Genomic DNA, 13729 nt, shown 5'->3' on the forward strand with positions numbered 1-13729 from the left:
TTTACGGGTACGTGGTGAGAAGGTTCCTCAGACATATCTCCTTGCTCTTCGGCACTGAAAACGAAGTGCAGTAAATTAGTAGTACATGAGTGTTTTCTATAGGCACTGCATACTCAGACTAGCCATAGTGGGAGTAACTTCAGCAGTAGCATCGAGTCCAACTCAACAAATTTGCTTATGTGGCAATGAGTTAATGAGGAGAGAGGTAGTTTGAGTAACTTAGCTAGTTACCGTAACATCATATGTCCCAATGCAATATGAGTTTATAACCTAACAAATGAAGATTTGTATGACACTACACTTATGTTACTACCCACTATGAAGATAGTAATATTGTCTAGGGATATGTATATGTTACTAGTGTATGTTACAATTCACTGTGCCTAGTCTCAATGATGACATGCCAAACTTCAGCACATGCAAGTGGAGTGATTAAAAAATAGCCAGTCCTTTGTCATTGATTATTTTCTATCAAATTGTACTTCTTTGTTGGTATACGTACATCTGGAGTACTTGTTAACCCACGTGCTCAAGGGTCATTTTTTTTTGCGGGAATGCTCAAGAATCAATTCGGTGCGTACATTTTCAACATTGCAAAATGTTATCTGCTTTTTCTTCCTTCCACTTAACCGGAGGAGACACGCCTGTTAATCACTTCCATCACTTCGTTGCCCAGTCAGGTCTTGAAAGTTTTGACCTGTTGCGACCTCTCGTAGTTATCTGCCTCGGTCTTACTTAGTTTACGGCTGCGGGAGCTCCTTTTCGGGACCTCCTATCTACCGCATTATGCAGCAGAATGACCGGGCTTCACACAGGCTGTCCACCGCCTCGGCCGGCCCACCGACGCGCCTTGTTGTCTTTTATCACAGAAGAAAAACTGAAATGAAAACAAACCCTGGCATGATTTGATCCTCATACCTCAATCAAAAGAACCGGTTTAGTCAACACACCAGGCATCAATTTCTGGGCATATAGGCGCAAAACAGTATAAGAATCCGCAGCGGCGGTTGAGGTTTGGAAAACATCTTTCAAACATTTCTTGAAAACTGCGAACAATTTTGAAATGTCATGATTTTTTTATATTCCAAATTTTTTAAAGTGAACCATTTTTGTCATTCTGATTTAAAAAACACGAACAATTTGCAAACCCCATAACGGTTTTCTAAAACACGAATATTTTCTGAAAATTTGACCATTTTCTGAAAAAAAAGAATGAATTACGAAAAATGTGATTTATTTTTGTAATTCCTGAATATTTTCTGAGCTCAGGATTTTTTTTGTTTTTTGTACAAGAACAGGGTTTTAGTTCAGAACAAAAACCGAAAATATGAACATTTTTAAAAAATGGGAACAAAATTCGTAATTGTATGCTTTTTTGGAAATGTGAACAAAATTTGAAACATGGGAACATTTTTTGAAATTTCAAACAAAATGTTCAAACCACGAACATTTTCTGAAGCATGACATTTTTGTGAAAAAAATCTGAACATATTCTGAAACAAGAACATTTTTTGAAATTCCTAAATATTTTTTGAAACACAAACATTTTTTGAAATTGTGAACTTATTTTGAAAACAAAAACATTTTTGAAATTCTTGAACCTTTTGAAACACGAACTTTTTTTGGAAATGTGAACAAAGTTTTGATAATCAAGAACATATTTTAAATTTGTGAACAAAAATTAAAAAGGAACATTTTTAACTTCTGAACATTTTTTGAAAAGCGTGAACAGTTTTTAAGTTTTGGAATTCTTTTTGAAACTAGAACATGTTGTGAAGTTTTGAACAAATTATTAGCAACACAAAAAATTTGAAAAAAAAATGAAACAGAAAAAAGGGTCCAGGAATCTCCTTTTTTTAGGGCTATCCAGGAATCTCCTAGAAGGTCCCCAAAAACCGGGGGAAAAACGGCTGGGAACCACCTAGAAACTTCCCGAAACCAAAAGTGCTGAAACGTGTAACGGATCGGCCCATCCTGAACGCTCGTTGACAGCCCCTGTGCGTCGCTCCTTTTCGGCGCTTTCTGCGCCCCTTAGCGCTCTTGGCGCTCGCACGTCGCCTTGCGGGCCAGCCCAACAACCTCTTCCAAAAGCAAACGTGATAGAAAAAAATATTGTTGAAGACTAGTGTTCAAACCCGCGCACCATCGTATTCGGCCAAAGGAAACAGGGCAACAACCACTGCACCAGGACCGCTTTGCTATCTACTCCCTCCGTTCCTAAATAATTGTCTTTCTAAAGATTTTAACAAGTGACTACATACGGAGCAAAATGAGTGAATCTACACTCTAAAACATGTCTACATACATCCGTATGTTGTAGTCTATTTGAGATGGCTAGAAAGACAATTATTTTGAAACGGAGGAAGTACAATCCAAAAGCAATGCTATTTAATACTTCTTCTAAACTGAATATGGATAGAAGAAGGGAATAATTCAAAAAACATCTAGTGCACTACTTTTTCCCCCTATTTTTCCTTCCTCGAGTAGTGGGTATTTTTTTTAAAATCACAAATAAGGTTACTTTGCTTTGTAGTGATAGTGTGAAAACAATGTCCCCCCAAAAAATGTAAAATAATGTCATTGTAGCCATGTGTATCAGAGTTTCAGTAAAGAACAGAAAAATATTTAAAATGAAGAATGGAGGGAAATTGTGCCACTTTGAAAATTTCGTTAATTCCCTCACTTCAAAACTGTCTAATTAGGGTGCTTGATTTTCTGTTAAAAATTAGATTAATAACATAAATTGTCATGCTTGAAAATGAAATAAAATAAAGTAATATCCTCAATGATTAATGTCTATCTTTCTCCTCTCGCTGATTTGCATGCCCAGCTTCTTTTAAAGATCATCAATCATCCTTTGCAGCGTCATGGAATCAGTGTGCCATGAAATCAAGGGTCTCAATCCCAATTTAATTAGGAGGCGTTTTTTTTGCGCTGAACTTTAATGAGTATGAGTTAATCGACCATGTAGGCGGCTGACTAACGTCGGCCATTATTTCCTTCCTAGATTGCCACTTTAAACTCCTTTATCCCACGGCCACAATTCTAGAATTTAATTTCTTCGTTTATCCAGCGGGCCCAATTCTAGAAGTTAATTTCTTCCTTTATTATCTCTTTCCTTCGGTCTTTATTCTCTTTCCTTCCAGATGACCTACTTCCTTCTTTATTCTCTTTCAAATCATATAGATGAATGGGGTCGGCTTATTCTCCTTTCCTTCCTTATTTATCTGAATGGGGCAGCTTATTTCCTTTCTTATCGATTTCTAAGATGACTCGTTTGATACCCACGGAATTTGAAGGCATATATAAGTTGAGAGGATTCCGTGCAACGCAACAATGTGGGACTAATAGGCGAATCAGGCTTTTTGTATGGTAGAACGCTAGGTAACTCAGTTGGTCACCAAATTAGTGTTGGGGAACGTACTAATTTCAAAAAAAATCCTACGCACACGCAATATCATGGTGATGCATAGCAACGAGAGGGGAGAGTGTTGTCCGCGTACCCTCGTAGACCGAAAGCGGAAGCGTTAGAACAACGCGGTTGATGTAGTCGTACGTCTTCACGGCCCGACCGATCAAGCACCGAAACTATGACACCTCCGAGTTCTAGCACACGTTCAGCTCGATGACGATTCCCGGACTCCGATCCAGCAGAATGTCGGGAAAGAGTTCCGTCAGCACGACGGCGTGGTGATGATCTTGATGTTCTACCGTCGCAGTGCTTCGCCTAAGCACCGCTACAATATTATCGAGGACTATGGTGGAGGGGGTCACCGCATACGGCTAAGAGATCAAGAGATCAATTGTTGTTGTGTCTATGGGGTGCCCCCTGCCCCCGTATATAAAGGAGCAAGGGAGGAGGCGGCCGACCAAGGTGGAGGGCGCACCAAGGGGGGAGTCCTACTCCCACCAGGAGTAGGACTCTTCCTTTCCTTGTTGGAGTAGGAGAGAAGAAAAGAGGAGGAGAGGGAGAAGGAAAAGGGGGCTGCACCCCAAGTCCAATTCGGACCAGATGGGGGGCGCAGGCCTCCTTCCTTTTGGCCTCTCCCCTCTATTCCTGTATGGCCCAATAAGGCCCATATACTCCCCGGCGAATTCCCGTAACTCTCCGGTACGCCGAAAAATACCCGAATCACTCGGAACCTTTCCGAAGTCTGAATATAGTCGTCCAATATATCGATCTTTACGTCTCGACCATTTCGAGACTCCTCGTCATGTCCCCGATCTCATCTGGGACTCCGAACTCCTTCAGTACATCAAAACTCATAAACTCATAATATAACTGTCATCGAAACCTTAAGCGTGCGGACCCTACGGGTTCGAGAACTATGTAGACATGACCGAGACACGTCTCCGGTCAATAACCAATAGCGGAACCTGGATGCTCATATTGGCTCCCACATATTCTACGAAGATCTTTATCGGTCAAACTGCATAACAACATACGTTGTTCCTTTTGTCATCGGTATGTTACTTGCCCGAGATTCGATCGTCGGTATCTCAATACCTAGTTCAATCTCGCTACCGGCAAGTCTCTTTACTCGTTATGTAATGCATCATCCTGCAACTAACTCATTAGTCACATTGCTTGCAAGGCTTATAGTGATGTGCATTACCGAGAGGGCCCAGAGATACCTCTCCGACAATCGGAGTGACAAATCCTAATCTCGAAATATGCCAACCCAACATGTACCTTCGGAGACACCTGTAGAGCTCCTTTATAATCACCCAGTTACGTTGTGACGTTTGGTAGCACACAAAGTGTTCCTCCGGTAAACGGGAGTTGCATAATCTCATAGTTGTAGGAACATGTATAAGTCATGGAGAAAGCAATAGCAACATACTAAACGATCAAGTGCTAAGCTAACAGAATGGGTCAAGTCAATCACATCATTCTCCTAATGATGTGATCCCGTTAATCAAATGATAACTCATGTCTATGGTTAGAAAACTTAACCATCTTTGATTAACGAGCTAGTCAAGTAGAGGCATACTAGTGACACTATGTTTGTCTATGTATTCACACATGTATTATGTTTCCGGTTAATACAATTCTAGCATGAATAATAAACATTTATCATGAAATAAGGAAATAAATAATAACTTTATTATTGCCTCTAGGGCATATTTCCTTCAGTCTCCCACTTGCACTAGAGTCAATAATCTAGTTCACATCGCCATGTGATTTAACACCAATATTCATATCTGTATATGATTAACACCCATAGTCCACATTGTCATGTGACCAACACCCAAGGGGTTTACTAGAGTCAATAATCTAGTTCACATCCTTACGTGATTAACACCGAAAGAGTACTAAGGTGTGATCATGTTTTGCTCATGAGAGAAGCTTAGTCAACGGGTCTGTCATATTCAGAGCCGTATGTATTTTGCAAATATTCTATGTCTACAATGCTCTGCACGGAGCTACTCTAGCTAATTGCTCCCACTTTCAATATGTATCCAGATTGAGACGTAGAGTCATCTGGATCGGTGTAAAAGCTTGCACCGATGTAACTCTTTACGATGGGATCTTTTATTACCTCCATAATCGAGAAATATTTTCTTAGTCCTCACTAAGGATATTCTTGACCAATGTCTAGTGATCTACTCCTAGATCACTATTGTACTCCCTTGCCAAATTTAGAGCAAGGTATACAATAGGTCTGGTACATAGCATAGCATACTTTATAGAACCTATGACTGAGGCATAGGGAATGACTTTCATTCTTTTTTCTATTTTCTGCCGTGGTCGGGATTTGAGTCTTACTCAATTTCACACCTTTGCAACACATGCAAGAACTCTTTCTTTGACTGTTCCATTTTGAACTACTTCAAAATCTTGACAAGGTATGTACTTATTGAAAAACTTATCAAGCGTCTTGATCTATCTCAATAGATCTTGATGCTCAATATGTAAGTAGCTTTACTGAGGTCTTTCTTTTAAAGAACTCCTTTAAAATACTCCTTTATGCTTTCTAGAAAAATTCTACATCATTTCTGATCAACAATATGTTACTCACATATATTTATCAGAAAGGCGGTAGTGCTCCCACTCACTTTATTGTAAATACAGGCTTCACCGCAAGTCTGTATAAAACTATATGCTTTGATCAACTTATCAAAGTGTATATTCCAACTCTGAGATGCTTGCACCAGTCCATAGATGGATCGCTCGAGCTTGCACATTTTGTTAGCACCTTTAGGATTGACAAACTTCTGGTTGCATCATATACAACTCTTCTTTAAGAAAACCATTAAGGAATGCAGTTTTGACATTCATTTGCCAGATTTCATAAAACGTGGCAATTGCTAACATGATTTGGACAGACTTAAGCATCGCTACAGTTGAGAAAATCTCATTGTAGTCAACACCTTGAACTTGTCGAAAACCTTTTTGTGACAAGTCGAGCTTTGTAGATAGTAACACTACTATCAGCGTTTGTCTTCCTCTTGAAGATCCATTTATACAATATGGTTTACCGATCATCGGGCAACTCCACCAAAGTCCACACTTTGTTCTCATACATGGATCCCATCTCAGATTTCATGGCCTCAAGCCATTTCACGGAATCTGGGCTCATCATCGCTTCCTCATAGTTCGTAGGTTCATCATGGTCTAGTAACATGACTTCCAGAACAAGATTATCGTACCACTCTGGTGCGGACTATGCTTTGGAAGACCTACGAGGTTTTGTAGTAACTTAATCTGAAGTTTCATGATCATCATCATTAGCTTCCTCACTAATTGGTGTAGGAATCACTGGTTCTGATTTCTATGATGAACTTTCCAATTCGGAAGAAGGTACAAATTACCTTATCAAGCTCTACTTTCCTCCCACTCACTTCTTTCGAGAGAAACTCCTTCTCTAGAAAGGATCCATTCTTAGCAACAAATGGTTTGCCTTCAGATCTGTGATAGAAGGTGTACCCAACAGTTTCCTTTGGGTATTCTATGAAGACGCACTTCTCCGATTTGGGTTCGATCTTATCAGGTTGAAAACCTTTTTCATATAAGCATCGCAACTCCAAATTTTAAGAAACGACAGCTTAGGTTTACTGCTAAACCATAGTTCATACGGTGTCATCTCAATGGATTTAGATGGTGCCCTATTAAACGTGAATGCAGCTGTCTCTAATGTATAACCCCAAAACGATAGTGGTAAATCAATAAGAGACATCATAGATCGCACCATATCTAGTAAAGTACGATTACGACGTTCGACACGCCATTACATTGTGGTGTTCCAGGTGGCGTGAGTTGTGAAACTATTTCACATTGTTTCAAATGAAGACCAAACTCGTAACTCAAATATTCGTCTCCACGATCAGATCGTAGAAACTTTATTTTTCTTGTTACGATGATTTTCCACTTCACTCTGAAATTCTTTGAACTTTTCAAATGTTTCAGACTTATGTTTCATCAAGTAGATATACCCATATCTGCTCAAATCATCTGTGAAGGTCAGAAAATAATGATACACGCCGCGAGCCTTAACACTCATCGGATCGCATACATCGGTATGTATTATTCCCAATAAGTCAGTAGCTCGTTCCATTGTTCCGTGGAACGGAGTTTTAGTCATCTTGCCCAAAAGGCACGATTCGCAAGCATCAAATGATTCATAACCAAGTGATTCCGAAAATCCATCTTTATGGAGTTTCTTCATGCTCTTTACACCGATATGACCCAAATGGCAGTGCCACAAATAAGTTGCACTATCATTATTAACTTTGCATCTTTTGGCATCAATATTATGAATAAGTGTATCACTATGATCGAGATCCAACAAACTATTTTCATTGGGTGTATGACCATTTGAATGTTTTATTCATGTAAACAGAACAACAATTATTCTCTGACTTTAAATTAATAACCGTATTGCAATAAACATGATCAAATCATATTCATGCTCAACGCAAACGCCAAATAACATTTATTTAGGTTTAACACTAATCCCTAAAGTATAGGGAGTGTGCGATGATGATCATATCAATCTTGGAACTACTTCCAACACTCATCGTCACTTCCCCTTCAACTAGTCTCTGTTTATTCTGTAACTCCTGTTTCGAGTTACTAATCTTAGCAGCCGAACAAGTATCAAATACTCAGGGGCTACTATAAACACTAGTAAGGCACACATCAATAACCTGTATATCAAATATACCCTTGTTCACTTTGCCATCCTTCTTATCCACCAAATATTCAGGGCATTTCTGCTTCCAGTGACCATTTCCTTTGCAGTGTAAGCACTCAGTTTCAGGTTTTGGTCCAGCTTTGGTCTTCTTCACGGGAGTGACAACTTGTTTGCCATTCTACTTGAAGTTTCCCTTTCTTTCCCTTTGCCCTTTTCTTGAAACTAGTGATCTTGTCAATCATCAACACTTGATGCTCTTTCTTGATTTCTACCTTCGTCGATTTCAACATCACGAAGAGCTCGGGAATCGTTTTCGTCATCCCTTGCATACTATAGTTCATCACGAAGTTCTAGTAACTTAGTGATGGTGACTAGAAAATTCTGTCAATCACTATCTTATCTGGAAGATTAACTCCCACTTGATTCAAGCAATTGAAGTACCCAGACAATCTGAGCACATGCTCACTAGTTGAGTGATTCTCCTCCATCTTTTAGCTATAGAACTTGTCGGAGACTTCATTTCTCTCAACTCGGGTATTTGTTGGAAATATTAACTTCAACTCCTGGAACATCTCATATGGTCTATGACGTTCAAAACGTCTTTGAAGTCCCGATTCTAAGCCGTTTAAGCATGGTGCACTAAACTATCAAGTAGTCATCATTTTGAGCTAGCCAAACGTTCATAACGTCCGCATCTGCTCCTGCAATAGGTTTGTCACCTAGCGGTGCATCAAGGACATAATTCTTCTGTGCAGCAATGAGGATAAACCTCAGATCACGGATCCAATCCGCATCATTGCTACTAACATCTTTCAACACACTTTTCTCTAGAACACATTAAAATTCAACGGAACAACAACACGAGCCATCTATCTACAACAAACATAGACAAGCAAAATACTATCAGGTACTAAGTTCATGATAAATTTAAGTTCAATTAATCATATTACTTAAGAACTCCCACTTAGACAGACATCTCTCTAGTCATCCAAGTGATCACGTGATCCAAATCAACTAAACCATGTCCGATCATCACGTGAGATGGAGTAGTTTCAATGGTGAACATCACTATGTTCATCATATCTACTATATGATTCACGTTCGACCTTTCGGTCTCCGTGTTCCAAGGCCATATCTGTATATGCTAGGCTCGTCAAGTTTAACCTGAGTATTCCGCGTGTGCAACTGTTTTGCACCCGTTGTATTTGAACGTAGAGCCTATCACACCCGATCATCACGTGATGTCTTAGCACGAAGAACTTTCGCAACGGTGCATACTCAGGGAGAACACTTCTTGATAATTTAGTGAGAGATCATCTTAAAATGCTACCGTCAATCAAAGCAAGATAAGATGCATAAAGGATAAACATCACATGCAATCAATATAAGTGATATGATATGGCCATCATCACCTTGTGCTTGTGATCTCCATCTCCGAAGCACCGTCGTGATCACCATCGTCACCGGCGCGACACCTTGATCTCCATCGTAGCATCGTTGTCATTACGCCATCTATTGCTTCTACGACTATCGCTACCGATTAGTGATAAAGTAAAGCAATTACAGGGCATTTGCATTTCATACAATAAAGCGACAACCATATGGCTCCTGCCAGTTGCCGATAACTTCGGTTACAAAACATGATCATCTCATACAATAAAATATAGCATCACGTCTTGACCATATCACATCACAACATGACCTGCAAAAACAAGTTAGACATCCTCTACTTTGTTGTTGCAAATTTTACGTGGCTGCTACGGGCTTAGCAAGAACCGTTCTTACCTACGCATCAAAACCACAACGATAGTTTGTCAAGTTGATGTTGTTTTAACCTTCGCAAGGACCGGGCGTAGCCACACTCGGTTCAACTAAACTGAGAGAGACAGACACCCGCCGGTCACCTTTAAGCAACGAGTGCTCGTAACGGTGAAACCAGTCTCGCGTAAGCGTACGCGTAATGTTGGCCCGGGCCGCTTCATCTCACAATGCCGCTGAACCAAAGTATGACATGCTGGTACGCAATATGACTTATATTGCCCACAACTCACTTGTGTTCTACTCGTGCATATGACATCTACGTATAAAACCAGGCTCGGATGCCACTGTTGGGGAACGTAGTAATTTCAAAAAAATTCCTACGCACACGCAAGATCATGGTGATGCATAGCAAGAAGAGGGGAGAGTGTTCTCCACGTACCCTCGTAGACCGAAAGCGGAATCATTAGAACAACGCGGTTGATGTAGTCGTACGTCTTCACGGCCCGACCGATCAAGCACCGAAACTATGACACCTCCGAGTTCTAGCACACGTTCAGCTCGATGACGATCCCCGGACTCCGATCCAGCAGAATGTCGGGGAAGAGTTCCGTCAGCACTACAGCATGGTGATGATAGTGATGTTCTACCGTCGCAGGGCTTCGCCTAAGCACTGCTACAATATTATCGAGGACTATGGTGGAGGGGGGCACCGCACACGGCTAAGAGATCAAGAGATCAATTGTTGTTGTGTCTATGGGGTGCCCCCCTGCCCCATATATAAAGGAGCAAGGGGGGAGGCGGCCGGCCAAGGTGGAGGGCGCGCCAAGGGGGGAGTCCTACTCCCACCAGGAGTAGGACTCTTCCTTTCCTTGTTGGAGTAGGAGAGAAGGAAAGAGGAGGAGAGGGAGAAGGAAAAGGGGGCCGCACCCCAAGTCCAATTCGGACCAGAGGGGGGCGCAGGCCTCCTTCCTTTTGGCCTCTCTCCTCTATTCCTGTATGGCCCAATAAGGCCCATATACTCCCCGGCGAATTCCCCTAACTCTCCGGTACTCCGAAAAATACCCGAATCACTCGGAACCTTTCCGAAGTCCGAATATAGTCATCCAATATATCGATCTTGACGTCTCGACCATTTCGAGACTCCTCGTCATGTCCCCGATCTCATCCGGGACTCCGAACTCCTTCGGTACATCAAAACTCATAAACTCATAATATAATTATCATCGAAACCTTAAGCGTGCGGACCCTACGGGTTCGAGAACTATGTAGACATGACCGAGACACGTCTCCGGTCAATAACCAATAGAGGAACCTGGATGCTCATATTGGCTCCCACATATTCTAAGAAGATCTTTATCAGTCAAACCGCATAACAACATACGTTGTTCCTTTTGTCATCAGTATGTTACTTGCCCGAGATTCGATCGTCGGTATCTCAATACCTAGTTCAATCTCATTACCGGCAAGTCTCTTTACTCGTTATGTAATGCATCATCCTGCAACTAACTCATTAGTCACATTGCTTGCAAGGCTTATAGTGATGTGCATTACCGAGAGGGCCCAGAGATACCTCTCCGACAATCGGAGTGACAAATCCTAATCTCGAAATATGCCAACCCAACATGTACCTTAGGAGACACCTGTAGATCTCCTTTATAATCACCCAGTTACGTTGTGACGTTTGGTAGCACACAAAGTGTTCCTCCGGTAAACGGGAGTTGCATAATCTCATAGTTGTAGGAACATGTATAAGTCATGAAGAAAGCAATAGCAACATACTAAACGATCAAGTGCTAAGCTAACAGAATGGGTCAAGTCAATCACATCATTCTCCTAATGATGTGATCCCGTTAATCAAATGATAACTCATGTCTATGGTTAGGAAACTTAACCATCTTTGATTAACGAGCTAGTCAAGTAGAGGCATACTAGTGACACTATGTTTGTCTATGTATTCACACATGTATTATGTTTCCAGTTAATACAATTCTAGCAAGAATAATAAACATTTATCATGAAATAAGGAAATAAATAATAACTTTATTATTGCCTCTAGGGCATATTTCCTTCAATTAGTTGGTAGGCATGAGGTCGCGGGTTCAAATAAGCAAACTCTCCACAATTTTTTGCCTCCCCTAGATTGCAGTGGGTAGTGCTTCGTTGGGCAACATCGTAGCTTTGTGATATAGAAGACTATCTTCATTTTCCTTTGCCAAACAACACGTTGGCTAGGTCGCCTGGTTTGTGTGTGTGGGATTAATCTATGCGGGTGTGGTTTGATTCCACGTCACACAATGTATTTATTAGGCTTGTACGATTGCAGGTTCAATAAAGAAAAAACATAAGGATTTTTTCGCAAAAAGTCTGCGATGGTGAACTGACAGAAGCAATGCATGCTTTATTATTAGGTAAAGGTAAAGATAATCATGGAAGGGATAGCAATTGTGAATGTTCTGATGGAAACTTTAGTTGTCGCGAGGTTGACAAGGATGGTACTTTCAGTTTGCAAACATAGTAATTTTCTGGCAAAAAACAGATGTGCAACGTAGTTGCCATGCTCGCTAATTAAGATTGTCATAGTCGTACAACACAAATTGCCATCAAAATCATTCGCAAATGTCATTCCTTCGAGCAAACAGAATGTTCACTAGCTATTAGGCCACTTTATAAGAGAGAAAAAAGTATGGTCTACCTGTCTAATGTGGACTAAAGGCATCTTCAATGGCGACCCACAAATTTCTTTCCGCATTCATTCGTGGATAGGGGGGACCAGTCTGCAGACACAGATGCAGGAGGCTACCATTCAACGCTGCCCGCATACATTCGGCCTCCCTCATTTTACTTATAGTTCGAACGTTCAAATAACCGCATATATAGAGTTTACATGTTCAAATAGCCTCATACATAGAGTTTACACGTTCAACTAGCCACATACATAGAGTACAAATGTTCAAATAGTCGCATGCATCACTGGTTAAAATTAAAAAAAAGTTCAAATATTACATTCCAACATTGTTATCCCTTTTAACAACCACAGATGCTCAATCAGATCTTCTTTCAGCTGCTCGTGAGTTGGTCGATGCCGAATTTGTTGATGCATTTGAATAAACTCTTAAAATGTGGCTGAATTCTAGTCTATGAAGTTCCATAGGATCACCCATGTTCTCAAATTCTAGAGCTACGGCAGCATCCTCACCCTCATCCTTGACGATGATGTTGTGCATGATCACATAACATGTCATCACCTCCCACAAAGTCTCCGGATCCCATTGTTTGGCAGGTCCACGAATAACTGCAAAACGGGCCTGTAGAACTCCAAATGCCCTCTCGACATGCTTCTCTAGCTGCTTCTTATCTTTGGGCAAAGTGGGACTTTTCCTGGCGAACTGGGTTAGAGATGGTGTTGACAAAGGTAGCCCACGGAGAATAGATATCGTCAACCAGATAATAACCCATGCTGCACTCATGTCTATTGACGGTATAGTAGCAAGGAGGGGCTTTTCCTTCTATCGGCCTCGCAAACAATGGTCATGCTGCAACACATTGATGTCATTGTGAGACATGGACATGCCAAAAAAACATGCACAATCCAAAGATCATGTGATGCAACGGCTTCAAGAATGATGGTGGGCTTCTTAACATGACCCTGATATTATCCTTGTAAAGCCTTCAGATAGTTCTTCCATTTCCAACTCATGCAGTCAAGAGATCCAAGAAAACCTGTCCACCATCTTGCTTCTGAGATTGCCAATAGCCTCTCGGTGTCTGCCACAGTTGGTTCTCTCACGTGTTGAGGTCCAAACATCTCGACCACGGCAGTTACAAACCTG

Source organism: Triticum dicoccoides, chromosome 7B, assembly GCF_002162155.2.
Source record: "Triticum dicoccoides isolate Atlit2015 ecotype Zavitan chromosome 7B, WEW_v2.0, whole genome shotgun sequence".
Lineage (NCBI taxonomy): Eukaryota > Viridiplantae > Streptophyta > Magnoliopsida > Poales > Poaceae > Triticum > Triticum dicoccoides.